Raw genomic sequence first — 9,542 nt, forward strand, 5'->3', positions numbered from 1 at the left:
GGTATACTTGGTTTTGATTCGAGCTTTGGTGTTGCAAGTAGTGGTCATAGTGGTCTGGCTTTGTAAGATTTTTTTGGGAAGTATGATGTTAACATGGAAATGAAAAAACTCAGGAAATTTAGTAGCAGTAGTACTATAGTGGTAGTATAGTAGGAGGGGAACGAATGGAACTGGCAGGGAGGTGCACCCATTTTTGAAGAAAATGGTAACTGCATAAATGGCCAAAAAATCATTAATTTTTTTGCAAAAAACTTGCTCAAACGTTACAATTGCAACACATAATTTGCGAAGAAATGACTTCCGTTCTATTGTTGCCACAAAAACAAAATCAGCAGTATATTAGAGGTATTATTCACTCTATATTGTTCGGGATTTTTTTTATCGCTCATATTTTTTGCGGGAGTTTTTCTTTGTCGAATATACGAGTACAGCAGTAGGTCAAGTATGTTTAAAAAAAATTGAACATTTTTGACTTTTATGAATTGCTAAAAAAATCAGGATAATTGTTTATCAGGTTCACCAACAACTAGGTGTATCAAGGTATTTTTCCTAGTATCGTAGTACTAGTAGTTGTTATTGTGGTTGTTGTATGTACGAATTATGATTATCCTGCTGCACGCCTCTGGTTGTTGTTTGGTTTCTATACGCTTCTCATTTTTCTGGCTCCTTGTTATGTTTAAGATTTTATGCCATAGATTCTACTTGAGAATTTGAGATCTATTTACATGCTGAAATAGTATCTTCAGTAGTGAACATATTTTTCAATTGTATTCCAAGATTGCATCTGTCGCTCATGCCCACATGTCTCGCTCTCGCTCTCGCGACGCCACACCTCCCCATCGCCATAGCCGCCGCCCCCGTAGATCCAGCGCCGCGGCATGCCTCCACGCCGTCGTGGGCTGCGGGCGCCGGCCGCAACCACACCACCTCCACCCCAGCAACCACCAACCCAGGAACCTCCGCTCCCCCCTGCTATCCTCGAGAGATTCCCTGAGATCCTACGGCTGATATCGCCATTCCCGCAAGCACTACTCCAGGCGACCAGGGCCAGGGGTGGACGGAGCGCGCGATCAGGATTCAGGACGCCACCTTCGAGTGGATCCGGTGTGTGCAGGAGTGGAAGGCGGCGGATCGGGCAGTGGCGACGGCGACCGATCCAGAGGCGAGATCCACGGCCGCGTGGGTTGCGGAGATCTGCCAGAGGAAGGCGGACATGGAGCAGAGGAAGCTAGCGCGGCGCATCTTCGAGGAAGCCACACTGGAGGAGAGGGCAAGGATGCCCCAGTTTCCGCAATCTCCACCGGCCGAATTCATGATTTGGGCATGGGCAGAGGCAAAATCGGACGAGCCACGGCGGGTGTCTCGCTGGGAGTGCATCCTGGGCGTGCTGCCACCGAGCGCGTGAGAGTGGTAGCGGGTACCGCGGCGGAGCTGCAACGCCGCGCTGATCCCATGCCTCGCTGCGGCGCGCTGGAGCCGCCTTGGTGCGGCGACCGCGGTGTGGTTCCACCGGGGGCTCGTTCATGGGCGCGCAAGGGGATTTGTATCCCTAAAGACGAGGTAATCACTACGTTCAATCAGCTAATTGTTCAAGTTTTGTTGAGCAGAGTCTATACTCTGAGAAACAAAATTTATCATCGGCGGCGAGGTCTGCTTCGCCTGAGTTTGGGGATTTTTCCTCTGCGGCTCGGGAGGGGTCATCCATGCTGATTGGCGGGGGGCCTACTGCCACGTCCCTCCCACCGATCAAATGCAAAAATGTGAAAACACCTTTGGCGAATACGTCTTCTGCCCTAGATGACGTGGATGAGGTTATATCTAGGGTTTTTGGACAGCTCTGGTCCATCCCATCTCCTCCCCGCCGCCAACTTCACCCTCGCCCCCAAACCAAGCTGCTTCCACCTTGGGATGGCTCCGGAAAGATCTGGTTCGATCTGGATGTTTCTCCCCATCTGATTTGTTTCCAGTCAAGAAGATCAGACCCTTTGACCCTCCACCAACAAAGCTCAAGATCGCCAGGGAGGGGATTGGGGTTGGATCCAAGTCCTTTGCTCAAGTGGTTGCCATGGCGGACAAGACCGCGCCGATCGGGATACAAAAACAGCGCGCCCCACTTGCACAGAAGAACACCGGCCGTCGCCAAGGGGCGGGTGGGGCACGACCGCCTGCCCCCCCCCCCCAAAGGCGCTCTCCCCCTCAGCCTCAAAAAGCAGGGGCAGTCCCTCCGCCACCAGCTCCACCAGCCCCATCTGTGCAGATCCTTGATGAGCGATACAAGGACATGGTATGTTTTACCTGTGGAGGCCCTGGTCATTACGTTGGCAATTGAATTCAGAAGAAGATTTGTTTCATATGTGGATTAGAGGGGCACAACGCCAACAATTGTGCAGCTTGGACACAGCCTCACCTAGTTGCTACCTTCTTTGGAAGTTCAGCTTTGGGGTTGGGGTTCTACCACATTGATGCTCCTGTGGGTCGTGAAGCAAATTGGCGAAACTTCAGAAACTGAGAAGAGGTTTGGGTCATGAAGGGAGAAATTGACCAGTCAGATTTGATCAAGAACCTGTCAGGGATTTTCTGCAAAAATAAACAGTGGATTTGGCAAGTCAGACCTCTATCTCAAAAGAAATTCTTGGTTCGGTTCCCACCCTGGAAAGATGTGGAAGAGCTGATTGAATTTCCTGCATTTGATTTGCCTATTGATGGAGTGTCTGTGACAGTGGAGAAGTGGACTGGTGCGATTGACCCTTTCAGTGAGCCAACTGAAGCATGGGTGGTCATTGAAGGCATCTCTTCCAAATGGTGTACATGGAAGGTGCTGTCACAGATTGCATCCTGCTTTGGGATCCTTGTGGATGTAGACTGGAACGGTTTAATGAAAAGCTTCTATGAGAAGGTGCGCGTCAAGATTGCCCGCAGGAACCCAACAAAAATTCCCTTTGAAAGCATCATGGAGATGAGGAAAAAACTGTATATCTTGTCGTTCACAGTTGAAGGGTTTGATTAGATAGGTGCTGATGACCCCAATGATGATAATGGCCCTATTGACATATCTATAGATGATGACAATAAAGAACTTGAAGACGAGGAAATTGACAAGGATATCCTAGATGATGGAGAAGAACCTATTGATGCTCTAGACCTGGCCAACAGAGCAAGCTCATCGAAGAAAACACCTACGGGAAAGAATAAGGATAATGAGGTGGCATTCCATCCAGCTGCCCTACATGTTATTCTCCTGTGAGAATGGACAAAGTGTTTGGGAAGAAGCCACAAGAACATGATGGATGTGTTCCAGTCCCATTCTCTGAAGCTGTCAAGATCCTGACCACCCCTAGCAAAGAGCCCTGTGGCATAACCACTCCCTATGCTGCATCCATGGGACATGCTACTGCCTCTCCCGCAATGTCCATTCAAAAAATTTACTGCTCTGATCTGTTAAAAGAACTTGATGACGCTGAATCTGATTCTGCTAGTGATGTGGCTGATTTAGAGGAGGAGGTGACTACTTTGGATGCTTTTGTAGTCAGTGGAATGAAGATGATGGGTTTGATTGAGAATATGGCTCTTTCCAATGAGCAACGAACTGCCGAAAACAAGTGGGGGGCAGTGGTTGCTCCCAGACCAAGCACCATGACACATAACACACAGAACATCATGGAAAAGGCAGCTGCTTACAAGATGAAGAAAAACCTGGAAGTCCCTACACTTTCAAAAGTAAGTCCTTTACTACTGAATCATCAGCTACTTTAGAAGCTTATGCGTCTACAGTTAATATTAAAATTGGTAGTAATGACATGGAGAAAAGCAAATCATTAATGATATCATTAGAGATGAAACTGAAAAATGCCTGGTATTTGCTTCTCAAAATCATGAGATATCTTTACCTGATAATCTAGATACTGAGATGGACAAGGATATTGGAGTTTGTACTCCAGATAATGGCATCCCTAGCACCAACACACCAGGGGGCACTGCTGGTCCTGTGGGTAGCTATGGGAATGCAGTAAGAGAGGGACTTTTTAGTCTGACACACCCCTTTAAAATCCCATGATTGGTATCTTTTGGAATATTAGAGGTCTAGGACAAAAAGGAAAACTTTAGTGCCTGTCTGATTTGGTAAATAAGTATAAGCCTGATTTTTTAGGTTTCCAAGAAATTAAAAGAGAGAGTCTAAGTGACTCCTTCCTTAATACTTTAGCTGGTTCTACTGCATATGAGTGACATATACTCCCTGCAGTAGGTGCTGCTGGTGGTATCCTTGTGGGCACTAAAACCAATTTCTTTGAGATTCTTGAGGTTAGCCTAAAGAAATACTGAATTATTATTTCCTTAAAAAGTAAGATTGATGGTTTTTGTTGGCACTTGATTCTGGTGTATGGCACAGCTTATGCTATTGATAAAGAGGACTTTATTGCTGAATTACATGAGAGTATGGAAGGCTTGTGCTATCCTGTCCTGTTTCGGGGAGATTTTAATCTGATTAGGGAGGCTAAGGAAAAAACCTCTGGTAATATTAACAACTCCTGGGCTTTTGGTTTAACGATTGGATTAACAAATGGGGTTGATGGAGTACAAACTGTCAAACAGAGTTTTTACCTGGAGTAATAACCAAGACAACCCTATCTTCGCCACCATTGACAGAGTTTTCTCTGCTACCAGCTGGGATAGTCACTTCCCACTTACTTCCATGTGTGCCCTACCAAGGGTGGGGAGTGATCATGCCCCCATTCTACTGGATTCTGGGGTGGGTGTAAATAGCCCAACCAAGCCATTCAAATTTGAAAAGTGGTGGCTTGGTCAACCTAATTTTCAGGCCCTAGTTGATAAGATTTGGGCCACACCTTCCCCCTTCACCATTGCTATTGAAACCTGGCAATTTAAAACTAAACTCTTTAGGAAACTTGTGAAAGGGTGGAGCATTAATATGAGGCTGCCATAAAAAAAGAGAAAAGATTTATTACAGGAATTTGAGATCTTAGATATCTTCTCTGAGCAAGGTAGATCTAGTACTGAGGATATCCTCAGAATGAAACAAATTAGAGCTGAACTATGTGATATTTGGAGGAAAGAAGAAACTGCCATGTGGCAGAGGTCTAGAGACAGAAAAATCAAAGAGGGAGATAGGAATACAACATATTTCCATGTTGTTGCTAATCAACGTAGGAGGAAAAATCAACTGCCTATTTTGGAGGGCCCTGATGGGCCTGTATACTCCACAAAAGACATGCTGGATGTAGCTACTAATTTCTACAAAAACCTCTTTGGGTTTGAGCCTAAACCTAACATACATCTGGATGAACAATTTTGGGCCCTGATGGGCCTGTATCCAGAGGCTAAACTATTCCATAGTCACTCTTATTCCTAAAGAACCAGATGCCAAAAATATGAAGAAATTCAGACCCATCTGTTTGAGTAACTGCTCTGTGAAGATCTTTAGTAAAGCCATGACATATAGGGTTTCCCCTGTGGGAAATAGGTTACTATCCCCATGACAATCTACTTTTGTGAGAGGCAGATTCATACTTGAAAGTGTGGTCACTGCCCATGAGGCTATCCACGAAGTACACAAATCCAGAGAGGCTGGGATTGTTCTCAAATTGGACTATGAAAAAGCTTACGACCGGCTAAATTGGGATTTCCTAGTAGAGATGTTAACATCTAGAGGCTTTGGAGCTAAATGGATCAGGTGGAATCTATCTATTTTGCAAAATAGTTCCTTTTGTGTTAAGATCAATGATGTGTTAGGTCCCATTTTGTGGGTGGGAAAGGATTGAAACAAGGTGATCCTAGCTCCCCCATGCTTTTCAACCTTGTGGCAGATGTCTTTTCGCGCATGCTGATGAAGGCTGTGAACAGCAACATCATTTCTGGGATTGTTCCCCACATCATCCCACGTGGACTTATTTGTCTGCAGTATGCTGATGACACAATACTATTTCTGAACCCTAAGCCCGAATATGTAAAAAAAAAACTTAAAATGGCTGCTTGCACGTTTTGAAAACCTATCTGGGTTCAAAATTAACTATGATAAGTGTGAGGTAGTGCCAGTTAATATGAGTGAGGAGGAGGCTAAGCTGCTATCTCAAATCTTTTGTTGCAAGTTAGGGGAGTTTCCCCTTAATTACCTGGGGGTACCTCTCCATTATCTTAAACTAAGGATGGAGGATATCCAATATATTATTGACAAAATCATGAAAAGGATTGCTGGATGGAAGGGGAGATTACTCAGTTATGAGGCCAAACTAGTTCTACTTAAATCTTGCATTGCTAGTATTCCTATGTATTTAATGTCTGTGATTAAATTCCCTATGTGGGCCATCAAAGCCATCACTTCCCAGATGGCACATTTCTTCCGGGGGGATTCGGGTGAGGAACATAAATACCATCTTGCTAACTGGGGCCTGCTTTCTCAGAAGAAAGATTTTGGTGGTTTGGGGATCCCCAATTTAAGAGAATTCAATATGCCTTGGTTAGCTTCTTGGGCTAAAAGATACTTCAGGAATCTCTACTCCTAATGGAGCAGTTGGTAGGATTGCGTCCACGATTTATTTTCGTCTGGTTATATTTCGTCTGGTTTATTTTCGTCCGGTTTATTTTCGTCTCATATCCCACCACCATATCTCCTCACATTGATTTTTTTACCCTCACAATAAAAACTTTCCTAACTTTTCCAAAGTTTCCTAACTAGACACGTTATAAACGGGCATGTACCGATAGCACGTTATCAATTAATAAAATTTTGTTTTATGACAATCAATTCCAAATCCTAATTTTCCTAATGCATCGATCTTTGCCTTTTTTAAGTAGTTATTTTGATAGGGAGGGTTTAGCCACGAAAATCATCCCTCCATCGTCGGCTGCATCCCTCACCCACGTCGCTGTTGCAGGATCTTCATCCGTCATCCTGAGCAATTGGGGCGGCGATGCGGGCGAGCTTCACGATAGTGGGGAGGACCAGGCCGCGGTGAAGGCAGGTCATGCGCTCCTCACGCTCCACGAACGGAACCTGCGCACGGAGGCGGTAGCGCGGGGTGGCAGCCGGCAATGAGGCGGCCGCGCTACGTGACGAGCTGGTTATATTTCGTCTGGTTTATTTTCGTCCGGTTTATTTTCGTCTCATATCCCACCACCATATCTCCTCACATTGATTTTTTTACCCTCACAATAAAAACTTTCCTAACTTTTCCAAAGTTTCCTAACTAGACACGTTATAAACGGGCATGTACCGATAGCACGTTATCAATTAATAAAATTTTGTTTTATGACAATCAATTCCAAATCCTAATTTTCCTAATGCATCGATCTTTGCCTTTTTTAAGTAGTTATTTTGATAGGGAGGGTTTATCCACGAAAATCATCCCTCCATCGTCGGCTGCATCCCTCACCCACGTCGCTGTTGCAGGATCTTCATCCGTTATCCTGAACAATTGGGGCGGCGATGCGGGCGAGCTTCACGATAGTGGGGAGGACCAGGCCGCGGTGAAGGCAGGTCATGCGCTCCTCACGCTCCACGAACGGAACCTGCACACGGAGGCGGTAGCGCGGGGTGGCAGCCGGCAATGAGGCGGCCGCGCTACGTGACGAGCTGGTTATATTTCGTCTGGTTTATTTTCGTCCGGTTTATTTTCGTCTCATATCCCACCACCATATCTCCTCACATTGATTTTTTTACCCTCACAATAAAAACTTTCCTAACTTTTCCAAAGTTTCCTAACTAGACACGTTATAAACGGGCATGTACCGATAGCACGTTATCAATTAATAAAATTTTGTTTTATGACAATCAATTCCAAATCCTAATTTTCCTAATGCATCGATCTTTGCCTTTTTTAAGTAGTTATTTTGATAGGGAGGGTTTAGCCACGAAAATCATCCCTCCATCGTCGGCTGCATCCCTCACCCACGTCGCTGTTGCAGGATCTTCATCCGTCATCTTGAGCAATTGGGGCGGCGATGCGGGCGAGCTTCACGATAGTGGGGAGGACCAGGCCGCGGTGAAGGCAGGTCATGCGCTCCTCACGCTCCACGAACGGAACCTGCGCACGGAGGCGGTAGCGCGGGGTGGCAGCCGGCAATGAGGCGGCCGCGCTACGTGACGAGCTGGTTATATTTCGTCTGGTTTATTTTCGTCCGGTTTATTTTCGTCTCATATCCCACCACCATATCTCCTCACATTGATTTTTTTACCCTCACAATAAAAACTTTCCTAACTTTTCCAAAGTTTCCTAACTAGACACGTTATAAACGGGCATGTACCAATAGCACGTTATCAATTAATAAAATTTTGTTTTATGACAATCAATTCCAAATCCTAATTTTCCTAATGCATCGATCTTTGCCTTTTTTAAGTAGTTATTTTGATAGGGAGGGTTTAGCCACGAAAATCATCCCTCCATCGTCGGCTGCATCCCTCACCCACGTCGCTGTTGCAGGATCTTCATCCGTCATCCTGAGCAATTGGGGCGGCGATGCGGGCGAGCTTCACGATAGTGGGGAGGACCAGGCCGCGGTGAAGGCAGGTCATGCGCTCCTCACGCTCCACGAACGGAACCTGCGCACGAAGGCGGTAGCGTGGGGTGGCAGCCGGCAATGAGGCGGCCGCGCTACGTGACGAGCTGGTTATATTTCGTCTGGTTTATTTTCGTCCGGTTTATTTTCGTCTCATATCCCACCACCATATCTCCTCACATTGATTTTTTTACCCTCACAATAAAAACTTTCCTAACTTTTCCAAAGTTTCCTAACTAGACACGTTATAAACGGGCATGTACCGATAGCACGTTATCAATTAATAAAATTTTGTTTTATGACAATCAATTCCAAATCCTAATTTTCCTAATGCATCGATCTTTGCCTTTTTTAAGTAGTTATTTTGATAGGGAGGGTTTATCCACGAAAATCATCCCTCCATCGTCGGCTGCATCCCTCACCCACGTCGCTGTTGCAGGATCTTCATCCGTCATCCTGAGCAATTGGGGCGGCGATGCGGGCGAGCTTCACGATAGTGGGGAGGACCAGGCCGCGGTGAAGGCAGGTCATGCGCTCCTCACGCTCCACGAACGGAACCTGCACACGGAGGCGGTAGCGCAGGGTGGCAGCCGGCAATGAGGCGGCCGCGCTACGTGACGAGCTGGTTATATTTCGTCTGGTTTATTTTCGTCCGGTTTATTTTCGTCTCATATCCCACCACCATATCTCCTCACATTGATTTTTTTACCCTCACAATAAAAACTTTCCTAACTTTTCCAAAGTTTCCTAACTAGACACGTTATAAACGGGCATGTACCGATAGCACGTTATCAATTAATAAAATTTTGTTTTATGACAATCAATTCCAAATCCTAATTTTCCTAATGCATCGATCTTTGCCTTTTTTAAGTAGTTATTTTGATAGGGAGGGTTTAGCCACGAAAATCATCCCTCCATCGTCGGCTGCATCCCTCACCCACGTCGCTGTTGCAGGATCTTCATCCGTCATCCTGAGCAATTGGGGCGGCGATGCGGGCGAGCTTCACGATAGTGGGGAGGACCAGGCCGCG

At 45.9% G+C, this 9,542-nt stretch overlaps 1 long non-coding RNA gene across 1 annotated transcript; it reads left to right on the forward strand.

The window, feature by feature from the left end:
- The first annotated feature begins 7,947 nt into the window (after positions 1 to 7,947).
- On the forward strand, positions 7,948 to 9,080 carry LOC119305013. Its single transcript, XR_005148514.1, has 3 exons — positions 7,948 to 8,106; positions 8,436 to 8,621; positions 8,951 to 9,080. It is a non-coding gene; the product is annotated as an uncharacterized LOC119305013 (long non-coding RNA).
- Positions 9,081 to 9,542: the final 462 nt, after the last annotated feature.

Source organism: Triticum dicoccoides, chromosome 5B, assembly GCF_002162155.2.
Source record: "Triticum dicoccoides isolate Atlit2015 ecotype Zavitan chromosome 5B, WEW_v2.0, whole genome shotgun sequence".
In the NCBI taxonomy this organism is placed as follows: domain Eukaryota; kingdom Viridiplantae; phylum Streptophyta; class Magnoliopsida; order Poales; family Poaceae; genus Triticum; species Triticum dicoccoides.